Below are 12046 nucleotides of genomic sequence, written 5' to 3'. Positions count from 1 at the left end.
AGAAGTGAAAACTGAAAAGGTGTTGAGGAAACTGGGTGGCTCGAGTTCTGTTTTGTTAGGCGTCTTAGTTCGCTCAGGCTGACAAAGTATCACAAATGGGGGGAGAGGGGGTTTCAATGCAGACACTTATTTCTCACACATCTGGAGACTGTAAGTCCAAGATGAAAGTGTTGGCAGGTGTGGGTCCTTCTGAGGCCTCTGCATGGCATGTAGACATCCGTCTTCTCCCTGTGTCTTCACGTGCTCTTCCTTCTGTGTGTGTCTGTGCCCTGGTCTCTTCTTATAAGAGCATCAGTCAGGGGCGCCTGGGTGGCTAAGTCATTAAGCGTCTGCCTTCAGCTCAGGGCGTGATCCCAGGGTCCTGGGATTGAGCTCCACATTGGGCTCCCTGCTCTGCTGGAGGCCTGCTTCTTCGTCTCCCACTCCCCCTGCTTGTGTTCCCTCTCTCACTGGCTGTCTCTCCCTCTTTGTCAAATGAATGGATAGAAGCTTTAAAATAAAAAAAAATTAAATTAAAAAAAAAGTATCAGTCAGATTGGGTAAGGGTCCATCTTAAGGGCCTCATTTTAACTTAACTGCTGCTTTAAAGACCCTGTCTCCAAATACAATCACTCTCTGAAGTACTGGATGTTCGGACTTCAAAATAAGAATTTTAGGGGGCACGATTCAGCCCATACCACTAGCTGTAATAATAAAATGAGCCCTTGGTTGAGAGCCTACTACAATCTACCACTTTACCTGCCCCACTTCTTAATTCTTACCACAGTCTGCAAGCTACCCTTGAGGAAACTGAAGTTGGGTATTTGAGTAACAAAGCCAAAGAGACAGAAAATTCTAGAATCAGAATTTTAACTTAGCTTTACCTGCATCGAAATCCCTCACTGTGTTAAGCCTTTGGGAAGCCAATGATAGAAGCCTGGTTTTGAGCAATAATTTTGTGGCTGCAAATCAGGGCTGGCACTTGTAGACGGTGAGGTAGGTGAGATTTTCTCTCCACTGGCCTCTACCCTGCATTTCCAGGAACGCAAGGAGGGCTGTGTGGTGGTGATGAGCAGATGTATTCAGTCAGGCTGTGTCATTGTCGAGCTCTATGACCTTAGGCAAGTTCTTCAACAACTCCTCAGTTATTCCATTTTCCCATTTCTAAAACCCTTCAAGGTTGGAGGGGTGGTGATTAAAAGAGGTAAGACACATGAAGTACCTGGCATGGGATACATGCTCTCTTAACTACTGGGAGCATAAATTTCTTTTTCTGTAGACTGGGAATATTCATAGTTACTCTTTGGGACTTCTGAGATCTGTGACTGAGGGGACATCTGGAAAATGACAGGTGCACAGTGTTCGTAAAAATGGCAGCCATCATTGTTGTTAGTCTTTCCCTCTTCCCTTCCTTATGCTGCCTCTTTATCCCTCCATTTCCACTCTCCCCTGAGCCTTATCCCATCCTGGTGATACCTTGCTCTTCTCATGGATTACTGTGCCCTAACATGGATGGATTCCATGCCCATTTTTAGGAGCACATTATTCTAATGAGCAGGTGGGTCTCTGAGCAAGGTGGTGCATACTATCTGATTCTCAAAGCAAGCTATCAGCGATTTCACAAGACAGCAGCAATCACCCAAGCCAGGGCTGGCAGCTAAAACAGTTAACTCCTGATTAATTAATTTAATCAAGGCTTGGCCAACTCATAAATCGTTCAGGCATGCCATTAACCCTGAAATTCTCTTGTTGGCTAATTGCTTAAGTGATTTTTAAAAATGTTTTAATGAACCACACTGCAGTTGGACTCTGTGCTATTTATTTTTTTATCAACAAGAGCAAGGTGCATGAATGTGTGGGGGGAAAAAATAAAGCAAAGCAACTTGGGTTGGGATCTGGAACTTGTTGGGTGGGAAACTAGATCCACACAGTTGCAAGCTCGCCCTGGCCAGAGTTTTAAAGCCATATCAAAAGCTTTAATTCTTTCCCTCTTGCACTCATGTCACACATTCTGCTTGCAGCATGTGTCATAGGGATGCAGTGGTTCAAAAGTCAATAAGCCTTTGTGATCTCATCACTCTTATGCACAAAATTTACTAGCCACAAAATACTAGGTGTGGTTTATAGGCTGACAATAAAATCTCTCTCAATTGCTGGATGATGCCAGTTCTCCTGGACATTGATGTCACACTACCCATCCTTCTTCATACCCTCCCCTTATGCCTGTTGTCATGTGTCTTCCAGAAAGGATCCAAAGGGATTTGTGGGAGGTTTTATAGGCTCATGTGTCTGCAGAGGTGAGCAGAGTGAGAGCAAAGTGGATGGCAGTTCTGATGAGACCTCCCCATTACCCTGGGTCTGATGAAACAGGAAGTGGGACAAGGAGAGTGAGAAAGAGAAAAGCCGAGAGCCACAAAGAAAGTGTTAGTAAGAAGGAAAAAAGGAATGAAAGACAAGGGGAGGGAGATATGTAGGCAAAGTGAAAGAGAAAGAATAAAAAAAAAAGATTACTCAAGAGAAAGAGCTAGAAATATAGAACTAGGAGTCAAGAGAGAGAAAGATAAGGAGAAAATGAGAGATAGAATGTAAAAGAGAGAAGAGGAAGATAGAGATCTTGAGAAAAGAGGAGAAAGAGAAAAAAACTGTGTATGGGGGGAGGGGGAATAAAATCATCTGGTAACTTTACTTGTCAAGGTAGCATCAATATTCCATTTACACTCTCTGAAGTTAGCTCTTAGAGAAAGTTCCAGGAGTTCACTGTTGATGTCTCTGCATCCTCTCTTATGTTCAAAGTGTTGCTTACATAATAACTTCATTGATCTAACTCCCAGCTCGGTTCAACATGTCACTTGTACTACAGCTTCCGTGACATGGCACTTGAGCTCCGTGGAGTGTGACAGAAGTGTGGCACCAGGAGCTTGCCCTGGTGTCTTCGCTTCCAACCTGTGACTTTCACCTTCTGCGTATCAGACTTTTTCAGGCTGCTGTACAAAACATTTGGCATCTCAGGAGACCCATGGCTTGCTACCATGGGGCAGAGAACTTAGGCAAGTTTATGAGGAGCGGTCTACCGAGAGGCAAGCAGTTCCGTTGGTCCCAGAAGGCCATGGAAAGTAGAATTATCCACGTGACATACATGTCCTAAAATCCTTACCTCCTGTCATTTCTTTGTTTGTCCTTAAAGTCTGGGAAATCCTTCTTACTTAACTTTGAGTTTCCTTGTGGGCTCCGAAATACAGACACTGTAAAAAAAAAAAAAAAGGCAATAGTCTTCATCTCTACACTGCCTGTCTAAAGGTGGCACGGGTTGTATGAATAATTCCTCACTTAGGGGCGCCTGGGTGGCACAGCGGTTAAGCGTCTGCCTTCGGCTCAGGGCGTGATCCCGGCGATCTAGGATCGAGCCCCACATCAGGCTCTTCTGCTATGAGCCTGCTTCTTCCTCTCCCACTCCCCCTGCTTGTGTTCCCTCTCTCGCTGGCTGTCTCTATCTCTGTCGAATAAATAAATATAATCTTTAAAAAAAAATAATTCCTCACTTATGTTGATGACCGCCCCCACTCTACTTCAGGGTAGTGTCATTTATCAACCTTTCCTTATGGTTAGTGGTTTCTGTGTGTTATTTTTAAAAAATCCTCACCGGGGTGCCTGGTGACTCAGTCGGTTAAACATCTGCTTTTGGCTCAGGTCATGATCCCAGGGTCCTGGGATAGAGCCCTACATGGGGCTCCCTGCCCAGCAGGGAGTCTGCTTCTCCCTCTCCCTCTGCCTGCTGCTCCTCCTGCTTGTGCTCTCTCTCTCTCTCTCTCTGTGTCAAATAAATAAATACCATCTTCAAAAAAAGTCCTTACCTATTCCAGGGTTCTAAGGAAATTCTCCTATATAGGTTCATGAAGCTTTATTGTTTTTCCTTTTACACTTAAATCTATAGTCCACTGGGAATTTATTTCTGTACATGGTGTGAGGTAGTAGGAAAGGTCAAAGTTTGTTTTTTTCCCATCCAAATATCTAAAACCGATGCTGCACCATTTATTAAAAATCTGTTATTTCCTGGGGCGCCTGGGTGGCACAGCGGTTAAGCGTCTGCCTTCGGCTCGGGACGTGATCCTGGCGTTATGGGATAGAGCCCCACATCAGGCTCCTCCGCTAGGAGCCTGCTTCTTCCTCTCGCACTCCCCCTGCTTGTGTTCCCTCTCTCGCTGGCTGTCTCTCTCTCTGTCAAATAAATAAATAAAATCTTTTTTAAAAAATCTGTGATTTCCTATTCTGCAGTGCTACTTCTATACACATACATTCATGGGTCTGTTTCTGAACTCTGTTCTGCTCCATTAGTTTGTCTATTCTTGCACTAATACCACTCATTCTAGCTTTCCAAAAAGTCTTGATACCTCTCAGAGTAAGTCTTGTATATTGTACTTTTTAAGAATGCCTTGGTAATTGCATTTTCCTATGGATTTTAGATCAGCCTGTCAATTTCCACATGAAAACATAGCCACACAAATCTCTGGGAATTTTTATTGGGATTTCACTGAATCTATCAATCAATTTGAGGGTAATATTTTTTTTTTACCAGGTTTTCTTCATTCCCTTTGTCTCTTTCTTTCTCTGGATATATTTCAATCCAGAGTCATTACACATTCTTCCATTTATAGGTCTTCTTTAGACCCATATTTATTTATTTTATTTATATATATATATATATATATATATTTTTTTTTTTCCTTGAGAGAGAGCAAGAGAGAACAATGCAAGCAGGGAGGGGCAGAGGGAGAGGAAGAGAGATAATCTTTTTTTTTTTTAATTTATTTATGTGACAGAGAGACAGCCAGTGAGAGAGGGAACACAGCAGTGGGAGTGGGAGAGGAAGAAGCAGGCTCCCAGCGGAGGAGCCTGATGTGGGACTCGATCCCGGAATGCCGGGATGACGCCCTGAGCCGAAAGCAGACGCTCAACGACTGTGCTAATCTTAAGCAGGCTCCATACCCAGTGTGGAGCCGGATGCAGGGCTCGATCTCAGGACCCTGAGATCATGACATGAGCCGAAATCAAGAGTTGGGTGCTTAACCAACTGAGCCACCCAGGTGCCCCTCTCCCAATATTGTATTATTGCCTTAGATTATCTTTTATTAGATTTGGTTTTGTTTGGTTTAATATGCTATTGTATATAAGTATCTGTTTTAAAGTTTATTTTATGTTTATTGCTGCTCTATAGGAATGCAATTATTTTTGTATTTTCTGTAGCAATTTACTGCAATACTCTGTAAGTTTAAATTTTTTCTGTATATACAATTATGTTATTTGAAAAAAAGATGCTTGTAATTTCTGCCTTCCGGTTTTTAATACCTTGTATTTATTTTCATTGCTTTATTGGAGTGGTTTCAACCACAAATAAAATGTTAAGTAGTGGTGGTGGTAGCAGATATCCTTATCCTGACCTCAGAAGGAAAGCTTTGAATATCTCACTGTTAAGTATAATGTTTGCTGTAGGTTTAAAAAAATAATTAACTGATTATGAAATTTACCTTCTTTTGTTGGTTTGCTAAGAATTTTTTAAAATTATAAGCAGACATAGAGTGTTATCAAGTGTGTTTTGTACCTATATTGAGGTAACTGTATGATTTTTCTTTTTTTATTGTATGTGAATTACCCTGATTGATTTTCACATGTAAAGCTTGTCTTGTATTCTTGGAATAACCCACTTTGGTGATGCCATGTTATTTTTTTAATATATTGTTGGACTTGGTTTGCTAATATTTATTTAGGATTGTTGCACAATTTGTGAGTGAGATGGGTCTCTAAGTTTCCTTTTTTACACTGTTTTGGTGGGTTTCAGAATCCACGTTGGACCAGCCTTATAAAACAAGTTAAGAGAAGTTCCTTCTTTTTCTATTTTTTGCAAGAATTTTTATTCTTTTGAGAGAGACATTATTTTTACTTAAATATTTGGTATGACTTGGCAGTGAAGCCTTCTGGGACTGTAATTTTCTTCGTGAGAAAGATATCTTAAAGTTTTTAAAAAAAAATAATGTTTTTTTGAGGTATAATTTACAAAGAGTAAAATTCATTCTTTTGAAGTGTGCCGTTCAGGGAGTTTTCACAAATGTATACAGTTGTGAAACCACCACCGGAATCAGTATGGGGAACACTCCCGCCACACCAGAAGCTTCCCTTAACCTTCAGCCCCAGTCCCAGGCAAGCAGGGCTCAGTCTTCCGTGTCTGTCATCTTGCCTTTTCTGGAATGCTCAGCAGTGAGATCATATGCCTGCCGTCTTCTGCATCTGGCTTCTTCCACTGAGCATAATGCCTGGAAGAGTCATCTGGTTGCTGCATGTGTCAGGGGTTCATTCCTCTTTATCACTGAGTGTTGGGAGTCAAGGACATGAAGTACCACAATTTGTTTATCATTCAGCAATATGTGGACACGGGTTGTTTCCAGTTTGGGCTATTGGACTAAAAATATTCACCTGCAGATCTTTATGTGGACATACCTAGGAGTAAATAGCAAGGAGCAGTGACTACTCGAATACTCGAGAGTGGGATTGCTGGGTCATAGGGCAAGTATAGGTTTAACTTGACAAAAAATGACCAAACGTTTCCAAAGTGACTATTTTGCATCATCACCAGCATCTGCACCAATATGTGATAGTGTAAGTTTTTTAAAAAACAGCCATTTTAATTTGGGGGGTTTAATAAGCACTTTCCTAGTGAAAAATAACACTGAACATTGTCTCATGTGCTTATCTGCCACATGTATAACTTCTCTAGTGAAATATCTATTAAAATCTTTTGCTCAGTTTTTATAGGGTTGCCTTCTTAGAATTTAATTGGAAGAGTCATTTATATATTTTGGATACAGATCCTTTACCAGATATGTGTTATTCAAATATTTTCTTCCAGTCAATGACTTCTTTCTTAAAGAGCAGAAAATTTTAATTTTGATGAAGTCAATTTTGTTCTTTTATTGCTCATGCTCTTAGTGTCTTAACTAAAAATACTTTGCCTTACCCAAGTGACAAAGGTTTTTCTATATTTTCTTCTAGAAATTTTAGTTTTATCTGTTCCATTTAGTGTTATTTTGAGTTAATTTTTATATATGATGTAAGTGTTCAGTTGCTTCTTAAAGCATGTGCAAAAGACTGTCATTTCTCCATTGAATTACCTTGTCACCTCCATCTAAATTCAATGGAATATATATGCGTGGGTCTATTTTCACACACTCTATTTCTGTATGTCTATCCTTATGTCAAAAATCACATTCTCGATTACTACAGCTTATAGTAAAACTTAAAATTAGATATTAGGGATCTTCTAACTTTCTTCTTCGTTTTCAAAACTTCCGTGTTCCAAATATTTTTTATAAACATCTTGTCAATTTCTATGGAAGGAAAGAAAAAAGGCCAGCTGGGGTTTTGATTGGCTTTGCGTTGAGTCTGTAGATCAATTTGGGGAAAACTGACATCCTAATAATAGCTTTCCTATCCATAAACATGATACACACTTAGTTAGATCTTCTTTAATTTCGATCAGCAATGGTTTGTAACTTTCTGCATCCAAGTTTTGCACATATCTTGTCGAATTTATCCCTAAATATTAAATATTTTAATGTTATTATAAATAGTGTTCCAAAATTTCAATTTTCAATGGCTCATTGCCTGTATACACAAACAAAATCGATTTTTGTACTGTTTTATAATATTGCTAAATCCACTTATTCTAGCTTTTTTGTAGATTCTTTGAGATTTTCTACATAGAGTGTCATCTGTGATTAAAGATAGGTTTATTTCTTCCTTTCTGATGCCTTTTATTTCACATCCTTGGCCTATTGCACTAACAAAGGCCACTAGTACAATATTGTAACAATCAGTGACAGCAGACATCCTTTTCTTGTTTGATCTTAGGACTAAAGCATTCAGTCTTTTACCATTAAATATGAAGTTAGCTGTTGGTTTCTTATAGAAAGTTCTGTTCTACTTCTAGTTTTCTGTGAGTTTTTATTATGAATGTAAGTTAAATTTTGTCAAATGCTTTTTCTGCATTTATTGAACTGATCATGTGGGTTTTTTTCTTTTTACTATCTGTAGATAGGGTGAATTACAATTATGGATTTTTAAATGTTGAACCAACCAAGCATTCTTAGAATAAAACTAACTTCATCTTTTTAAATATATTGTGGAATTCAATTTGGCAATATTTTACTAGATATTTTTGCACTAATTTTCATCATGGGTATTAGTCTAGTTTTCTCATAATATCTTTGTCTGTTTGGGGATCAGGGTAATGCTAGCCTCATAGAATGAGTTGGGAAGTATTCCCTGTTCTTCTATATTTTTTTTTTCTAGAAGGCTTTATGTGGAGTTGGTATTATTTCTGTCTTAATTGGTAGAATGTACCAGTGCAGCAATTTGGATATGGAGTTTTCATAGTGGAAAGATTTTAAATATGAATGCATTTCCCTTACTAGATATAGGGCTATTCAGACTTTTTCTTGGTTGAGTTCGGGTCATCTGAAGTTTACACAGGAATTTGTTCCTTTCATCTAAGTTGTTGAATTTATGTTCAACAGTTTTACATAATATTTCCTTATATTTTATTGTAATAAGAATGCTTAATATGAGATTTACCCCCTGACAAATTTGTAAGTGTGTAATACAGTATTTTTAACTATAGCACAATCTTGTTCAGCACATCTCTAGAACTTACTCATCTTGCATAACTGAAAATACAGACCCATTGACCAGCAACTCCCCATTTCCCCCTTATTAACCATGTGTTTTCTGTTGGATCTATAGTTATGTCCCCTTTCATTTCTCATATTGGTAATTTGTGTCCTCACTCTATATATCTTTTTCCCGCGATCAGTCTGCCTAGAAATTTAACAATATTATTATTTTCAAAGAATCAAATTTTAATTTCACTGATTTTCACTATTATTTTTTTGTTTTCACATTCACTTACTTGTGTTGTTATGTTTGCTATTTCCTTCCTTCTGCATACTTGGATAATTTGCTCCTCTTTTTCCAATTTCTTAAGGTAGAAACTTGGATCATTGATTTGAAACCCTATTTCTTTTCTAATATAAGCATTTAATGCTATAGATTTCCCTCTTTGCAAGGCTTTAGCTGTGTCTCACAGTTTTGATCTGTTTTCTTTTTATTTTCATTAAATTTAAATTTTTCTCATTCCCCCTCTGAGTTCTCCTTTGATTGCTCGTTTAGGAGTACTATGTTAATTTTGAAATATTTAGAGATTTTTCAGATATATCACTGCTATTGATTTATTGTTTAATTCCATTGTCCAAGAAGATATTTATTAAATTTTAATTCTTTTAGATTTTTGAGATTTGTTTCATGGCACAGAACATAATCCATTGTGGTGAATATTCCATACATACATTTGGAAAGAATTCACATTCTTGAATATAATTCATCCATACAGTTGAGGAGAATGTGTGCTCTAATGCTGTCAGGTTGAACATTCTATAATTGTCACTTAGCTCAAGTTGGTTGATGGTTTTGTTCAGCTCTTCTATATTCTTATTAATGTTTGTTTACTTGTTCTTTTAATTATGTAGAGAGAAGTGTTAAAGTCTCCAAATAGGATTTTCACTTCTATCAGATTTTCCTTCATGTATTTAGAATCCGTTATTCGGTGTATACGCAGGTAGGATTAGGTCTTTTTGATCAACTGTCCCCTCTTTCATTATGTAATATCTTTATCTGTGGTAATATTCATTGTTCTGAAATCTAATTTTTGTAAAATTAATGTAGCCACTTCCAATTTTTTGATTAGTGCTTGCATAGTGTATCTTTTTTCATCCTTTTACTTTAACTTACAAATTTTTTTGACTTTTTGCATGTTTATTTTTTATTATAATAATTTTTTTTATTATATCATGTTAGTCACCATACAGTACATCCCTGGTTTTTGATGTATTTATATTTAATTAGTTTCTTGTAAAGAGCACATCATTGGGTCTTGCTTTTTTATCCAAGTAGATAATTTCTGCCTTTAATTTTGTATATTTAATCTATATTTAATGTAATTACTGATATGGTTGGATTTAAATCAGTTATATTATTCATATTGTCTCATCTGTCTTTTGTCCCCTTTTTTCTTGTTTTCCTGTTGTGTGTGTGTGTGTGTGTTAAAATTATATCGTATGATTTCACTTTATATCCACTATTGGCTTATGAGCTCTACTTCTTTGACAATTTATTTCATCCTTACTTTGTGGATTACCACATACTCATTAACTTGTCAGAGACTACATTCAAACAATATTAGGCCACTTGGGGGTAGAGTGTAATAACTTTGCAACACTAGATTTCCATTTTCTGCCTCCCAAACTTTGAGCTATTTGTGTCAGACACTTTACTTCTAGCTCCAAAATTCATTCCTATTCTTTTGCTTAGGCAATTTCCTTATAAAACAAAACAAAATAAGAATAATTGCTTTATATTTACCTTTAGTTTTACTATTTTTAGAGCTCTATATCTCTTTGTATAATAAAGCTCTTCATTTCCACCTAGTATTATTCTGCTCTCTCAAACTTCCCTTAACATCTCTTGTGTGCAAGTCTCCTGGCAATGAATTCTCTTAGCTTTTGTTGTCTGAAAAAAAACCTATTTTGCCTTCGTATTTGAAAGACATTTTCACTAGATATAGAGTTCTGAGTTGACTTGTCTTCTTTCAGTACTATAAGGATGTGGCCCCATTGTCTTCCGGTTTGCCTACTTTCTGACAAAACGTATGCTTGATAGCCATATCTTAGTTCCATTGTATTTAATGTTACTTTTTCCTCTGACTTTTAAGATTTCCCTTTATCTTTGGTTTTCAGGAATTTGACGTGTGTGTGTTATCCTACTTAGGGTTATTTGAATTTCTTGTATCTGTGCTTTGTTTTTTTATTACTATTTTTAAGTTAAAATCTAAAATTCTCAGTTGTTATCTCTTCTACTATTTATGTCTCTTCCTCTTTCTTCTCTCCTAAGACTCCAATAATACATTTTTATTCCATTCAATATTGTCTCACAGCTCTTGATGCTCTAGGCTTGTTTTTTTTTTCTCCATATTTTTCTCTTTGTCCTGTATTAATCATTTCTATTGACCTATCTTCAGCTCACTAATTCTTTCCTCCAAAATGTCCAGTTCTCTTTTAAACCTATGAAAGGAATTCATCTTTGATGTCATGTTCTTTTTTTTTTCATTCCTAGTATTTCCATTTGATTTTTTTTTATTTTTTAAAAATATTTTTTATTATATTATGTTAGTCACCATACAGTACATCCCTGGTTTTTGATGTAAAGTTCGATGACTCATTAGTTGCGTATAACACCCAGTGCACCATTTGATTATTTTTTAAAAATCATTTCATTTCTTTGTTAAAATGCTCCATCTGTTCATCCATGTTGTCCGCTTTTTCCAGTAGATTACTTATCAATCATAGTTATTATAAAGTCCTGTTTGAGGGGCGCCTGGGTGGTGCAGTTGTTAAGCATCTGCCTTCGGCTCAGGGCGTGATCCTGGTGCTCTGGGATCGAGACCCGCATCAGGCTCCTCCGCTAGGAGCCTGCTTCTTCCTCTCCCACTCCCCCTGCTTGTGTTCTCTCTCTCGCTGGCTGTCTCTCTCTGTCAAATAAATAAATAAAATCTTAAAAAAAAATAAAGTCCTGTTTGATATTAACATCTGGGTCATTTCTTAGTCTAATTCTATTGATTGATTTACCTCTTAACAATGAGATTTTGTTTCCTTGGTTTTTGCATATTTTCTAATTTTCATGGAATGATGACTATTATATTTGGAAAAACAGTGGAGGCCAAAATAAATAATATTCATGCCTGGAAATGGGCACATCTCTTTTCCTGTCAGTTCATCAGTGTGTGTGTGTGTGTGTGTGTGTGTGTGTGTGTGTGTATCATTCTAGTCAATTGTTTAGCTCTGTTGTTGTTATAGTCACTGTAGGGGCACCACGGACTATAATTTCCTCCAGGAATAACTGGGGTTTCTTTGTTCATTTTGCAGTGTCTGTGATGCTAATGGATTTGTCTCAATGTTCCTGCTACTTT

The sequence above is a fragment of the Ursus maritimus genome, unplaced genomic scaffold, assembly GCF_017311325.1.
Source record: "Ursus maritimus isolate PB19 unplaced genomic scaffold, ASM1731132v1 scaffold_7, whole genome shotgun sequence".
Lineage (NCBI taxonomy): Eukaryota > Metazoa > Chordata > Mammalia > Carnivora > Ursidae > Ursus > Ursus maritimus.
Note: the sequence above shows the minus strand (reverse complement) of the source record.